The following is a 6,084-nucleotide window of genomic DNA, read 5'->3' as shown; positions in this document are numbered from 1 at the left end:
TCAGCAGACAGGATGTGTCCGCCTGTAAACAATGCCATACTACGTCTGTTCTGTCACTAGGGTTATTTTTGATGTGCTTTTTGAGTGCTTATGTAAGATCATTCAATTAATACGTTTGACAAACTTGTTTGTGAACCTTGTTGCTTCGGTTTGAATTAATTCCTACTTGTGTCATACTTATTTCATTGAAAGTGAAAAATACATATTTTTCCATATCCAGAGGAAAATATGAGATTTATCTCTTTGGAAGGTGTTAAGTTGATATGACTGATAAGATGCTAGTGATGATGGATTTTTCATTACAGGTTTTTTTATCAATATAGGACTTTTTAATTCTGCACAGAGGCCATTTTGTGCCTGTTGTACTATACATCATTGCAGTGGAGATGTGAGGAGTTCTATTGAGCTGGGGTTTAGTTTCAGAGGCTTCTCAGGAATGTTGTATGTTGTTAATGAAGTTCAAGTAATGTTCAGGTGAAGGAGAGTGAGACAACAGTCACTTGTCAGACGAATTCTCAGTCTCACTGGAATCCAGTATATGCCAGAAAATGGCCGACCACAGTCAAACCCATAGAGCTTCAGAGAAACACAACCCATAGAGCTTCAGAGAAACAAACAAAGTGGAATTTACTTAAATTTGACGTGTGTGTGTGTGTGTGTGTGTGTGTGTGTGTGTGTGTGTGTGTGTGTGTGTGTGTGTGTGTGTGAGTTATGTTGTGGGTATGACGTCTATACTCATTGCATAATAAGGCAAGGTGTGAGTGTATACTTATATGAGATAAGTGGAAAGACAGGGAGAACGTGAGGGTGTGTGTGTGTGTGTGTGTGTGTGTGTGTGTGTGTGTGTGTGTGTGTGCGTGTGTGTGTGTGCGTGTGTGTGAGCGTGCGTGTGCGTGTGTGTGTGTGTATTTTCTGTTGCCAAACGTGCTAGCAAATGCAGTGACAATATTGCCAACTCAGGAACTGTGCGCAGTCTGGCCAGTGGGCCTGAGGGTTGGTTACAGAGGGACAACCACAGACAACGTCCAAAAGAGGGGCGCTACTCTTACCTGCACACACATAAATAATGTTGACAAGAGTATGACAGTGTACTGTACCATATGTTGAGCCAGCCAAAACAGTTATGAAGGCACCCTTGACAAATTTGAATTTGGATGTTATTCTCGTCGTTGTTGTTGTGGTTGTGGTTGTGGTTGTTGTTGTCTTTAAGCAGGAAGTCACCCTGTTGTGTGAAATGATGTCATATTGATGAGTGTACATTGAAAATGCAAATGTTATGTTGTCGTAACACTAATTGCAATGTTTGACCAGACATAATTTGGCATGTTAGACAACAAATACCCAAGTGAAGTTAGATACGTTAAAAACTGCTTGGTTGCAGTCAAGTGTCAAGTCTGTATGCAGTCATGTATGTATGTGCATTGTTTTGACACATGCTTTGTGTGTGGTTGTGTGTGTGTTTGTGTGTGTGTGTGGGTATGTATGTGTGTGTGTGAGTGTATGTGTTTGTGTATGTGTGCGTTCCTGTTTGCCTGCACAAGTGAATTTTATGGTGTGTTTGTCGAAGTATTGCATTCCAAAATATGCAATACTGTGGAATATTTTATTTTATGACAACACTGTACTCTTATGGATCCTGTCTTTTACCTGTCCTTTCAGGAGTTCATAATGAGAATTAGGGGAAGAGAGAGGTGGAACAGGGGGCTTGCAATAGGGACACACACACACACAGTTAATTTCGGTGTTTGTTCTTTTTCTCTTTGTACAATAGTCACCTCTTAACAAGTATACTTTATTTAATTGTATAAATGTTTTATTAACATTTATATTATTGTTGTTATTATTATTATTATTAATAATAACAACAATAATATTATTATTATTATTATTGTTGTTGTTGTATTTCTAATAATGTGATTAATATTACCATTACCTCTACTTTGGCAATATTTACTACAATGTATGACATGCCAATAAAGCAAATGTAATTGAATTTAGAGACAGAGAGAGACAGAGACAAAAGAGAGAAAGACAGAAATAGGGAGTGAGGGAGAGAAAATTATGAAAGAAGGATAAGAAAAGAGAGTGACATTTAAAAAAAATGTATTTTTGTAACGCTCAGCGCCCCTCAGTTTCAGCCTCTTAATGTACCGGTATGTCAGAGAAATTCCAAACTTGTGCTATGGGTTACATCTTATCTGTCCATTCTAGAAGTGATACAGCACTGACTCTCCCTCATTATCTAACAAGAGCACAATAGACCAATCATACGTACAGCCCTAACCCCAGGGGGTGGGCAGCTCCAGGCCACATTGGTGCCACACTTTTTCTCCAGCCCAGCATTAATACACCTGATTCCAACCAATTGTGGTCTGAATCGATGACCAGTTTTTAGGTTTGAATCTGGCGTGCTGCCACTGGGTGAGAGCAAAAGTGTGACATCAATGTGGAGCCTGGAAGACCAGAGCTTCGCAAACTTGAAGAGGTTAAGATGGTCGAGTCCATCTTAAAAACTCGGATGGACCAATGATGTTTAAAAACTCCATCTCTTACTGAGATGCTTTATAGGTCAAAATAGTCGAAGATCAGAATACAGGATTGTTCTAAAACCATCTACAGCACCTGGCCAATATCATAATCATCTGACAATGAAAAAACAGCTTGACCCCACAAGTTTTCCAGAGGAGAGTCTTGTTATGCGGGGCTTTGACATTGTGAGTGTGTTGACCTAATATGATTACGGACTCTTTTGGAGGGCGGAACAGGAACAGGGGAGTGTGTGTGTGTGTGTGTGTGTGTGTGTGTGTGTGTGTGTGTGTGTGTGTGTGTAAAAACTTTCTTAACACTATCTTACTGTTCTCAACATTCAGGCTGACTAAAACTCCAACAAAGCGCTAACGAGTCTAGGGGTTAAATCCTCATCGGTGTGTGTTAGTCATCGCATGTGTGTCCTGGCACTTTGTGAGGCGGCTCCAAAATGTGATGGCAGCCACAGCAGGTGTCGTAGCTGTTGGAGTGTGCGTCACTTTTAAAGGTCCCCGTAACTCCTAAAAGTGTAGAAAACTTGACTTGTGTAAATATGGTAATGTTAATGGTAATGGTGCTAGACCACTGGACCACACCAGGCCACGTCACCTCATTTCTATACTCAGACTGATACATGTTGTTCTCTTGTAGTACATCATAGAATGGTATTCTTATAGGGCAGTTTCAGAGTTAGGGTGGGGATGGGTGTGTATGCGAAAGTGTGTGTGCAAAAGGGGTGGGGGGTAGGGTGGACAGTTTAGTTTCAGACGTCAGAGATGTGATCATCATTTGGCATGTTATTTTTGTGTAGTTAAGATCAGCATCATAGATTATTACCCAATATTTAGGATTAAAAAAGGCTTTTTGTGACATTACTATAAATCTAATGTTGATCATAATGAATAGGATAGCCATTCTAAATTGCAGCAGAATGTACACCAGAAATTATGTTGAGAGACATATACAGTTTAATAAAGAGAACAGTGAAGGGACTAAGAGTGATCTAAATCCTTCTATGTTATTTGCCAATTAGTGTGGTGTGTGTGTGTGTGTGTGTGTGTGTGTGTGTGTGTGAAGGAGAGAGAGAGAGAGAGAGAGAGAGAGAGAGAGTGTGCGGGGAGAGCAGGAGTGTGTGTGCAGCTATGCATATGCTTATACTGAGAAATAATGTATATTTGTTTACCTTACAGGACCAATCTGTGTGGCATCTCTATGGCTGGCCATCACAACCAAACTGGACTTCATCTGACACTTGTCTGTCATTGCCTCCTTCACAGAAGACAACAGAGCCAGGTTATAATGCATTATAATCTGTCAATGCTTATGTAATGTATGGTTTAACAAAAACATGAAGGTATGCCTACAATTGATACAATGATTCACACTGGACATAACCATATGGGACACATAAGTGGAATACACATAAGGGAATATATGTATTCAGATGATATTTGGCATCCTGTTAGGTCAAAATGACTAAGAAATAGTGGAAGGTTAGGGTTACTTACAACAATATCAAAACAATACACAACAATATCAAAATAATTTAGTATAACTAACAGTATATTGTATTTTGTTGAAAAAACAGAGCATTAGCATCATGGATAATTCCACAGCCCTGTAGTATGCCTATATAAAATATATTTCACACAGACAGATAGATTCAGACAGGTAAATTCATGAATGGCATAACACGATTACACCATAAGAACATACAAATGCCTTAAACTACCAAACAATGTAAAAAGACTGATACAGTTTTTCTCAATTGTTTGAGCACATTTCTTGAAACAGTATTAAACTTTTCAAAACAGTTAACACATTCCGTTAAACAGTTAACACATTTGCTAAAACCCCACATTTCAGTTGCAAAAAGCACTACAACTCTCTAAACATAGAATACATGTCACAAAAGCAAATCAGTGCATCAAATAATTTGTCATCTAATGTAAGATTCATTCCACCATTAATTTCATAATGATACACTAAATAGTTACCATAACCATCAATATGCATTGTGCACGTTGGCCATTTTTCAATTGAGAACAAAGGTGAAAAAATCACAGTAAGAATGTTTTGTGTAGTTCTGCTTTTGTTACAGAGAATTAATCCTTACTATAAATATAAAACAAATTAATGTATGGAGTCGAGATTCACTATAATGGGAGCAATACTTACAGCATATAAATGGCTGTATACTGTAAGGAAATAACAGTTGTTTTGTCAACACTTACTCAATAGATTTTTTATTAGTCTTATGTAGAGTTGTGATAACTGTTTTGCAAAAAGTGCTTAACGTTTGTATTTAGTTTCAAAGCAATGAAAAATGACAAAGTATTTTGCTAAAAATGTTACTGTTGTGTTCATGTATGTTGTTGTGGTGGGCTTGTAAATCTGAGCTACGTATGTATTATGTTATCATTGTATTATGAGTGGGGACGATCATAAGGTGCATTGTGTTATGATAATGATAAAACATAAGCAGCCTGAAATTAAAAGTGATTCTCTTACGTTGTCTGATGTTCAATTGAGGGTTAAAATGTCCATATGTGTTATAACTCTGTTCTTCCCAAATAGTATTGAAAATACTTCAAGGGCGTCGGATGCCTCCAGCGAAATATAATGTGTTAACTCGAGATCAAAGAATTAAGGATGGTATGTATTCACGCTATTCTGCTGTATATTAACTTAATCGTTTATCAGACAGCTGGATTTGGGAGTTCCCATAGACATTGATTTGAACAGCATATTCTACAGCGGCTTAAAGGACATCGACTACATAGCTTATTATAAGTTTATTTGTTATAATGTACTGTATATTTTCTGTGTAGTTAGATAAGTGAGTAGAAGAAAAGAGAGTAGGACATTAGGATGGTTGAGTGTGCTTGTTGGAGGGTTCAAGTTTGGGCTAAATTACTAAGTAAGATTTTTCGAGAATGCTTTCCCTCTTATATTTCTTTACTTGATTGAATATATTCATGGTCAAGGCGTACTGAGGCCAATTTAGTGTAAGATATACATTGTGACGGCTGTGCAATTGTGCTGTATCCACTCTCAAAGAAATATGTAGGCCTATGCCTATTTTGTTCTATAGGATGTTAGTTTAGTATAGTAGGCCAATTGTGCATCTAAAATAGTTTCTGAACAAGAAAGCTGTCAAGGATGAGGAAATTACGTTGCAGTGGATAGTTGTGTGACTTAGTCGAGTGGTATGGTAATTGATCCCATACCTGAAATGCTGGTCTGAAATGTTCAAGCACATGGTAGCAGGGAGGGTCAAGAAAGATATGTGCATATAGCCCGTCTTTATATTGGGAAAAAGATGAGAACAATTATTTGAAACAATTGTATTGACGGTAACTAAAAGGGAGCATAAACAATCTTGCACGTCTGTGCGCCCATGCTGGAGGCTTGATTGTCGCTGTCCACTGACCGGTGGTGCCGAAATGTCTCGCCCTCCGTGTGGGGCTAAACACATGTGTAGACTATAGGAAAATGAATGATTGACATGTAGCAAATGTCAAACACTTCACGTTTAATACTTAGCAGAGATAAGAT

This window comes from Argentina silus (assembly GCF_951799395.1).
Source record: "Argentina silus genome assembly, chromosome: 3".
NCBI lineage: Eukaryota > Metazoa > Chordata > Actinopteri > Argentiniformes > Argentinidae > Argentina > Argentina silus.
The sequence above is the reverse complement of the archived record's forward strand: the minus strand, read 5'-3'. Positions refer to the sequence as shown.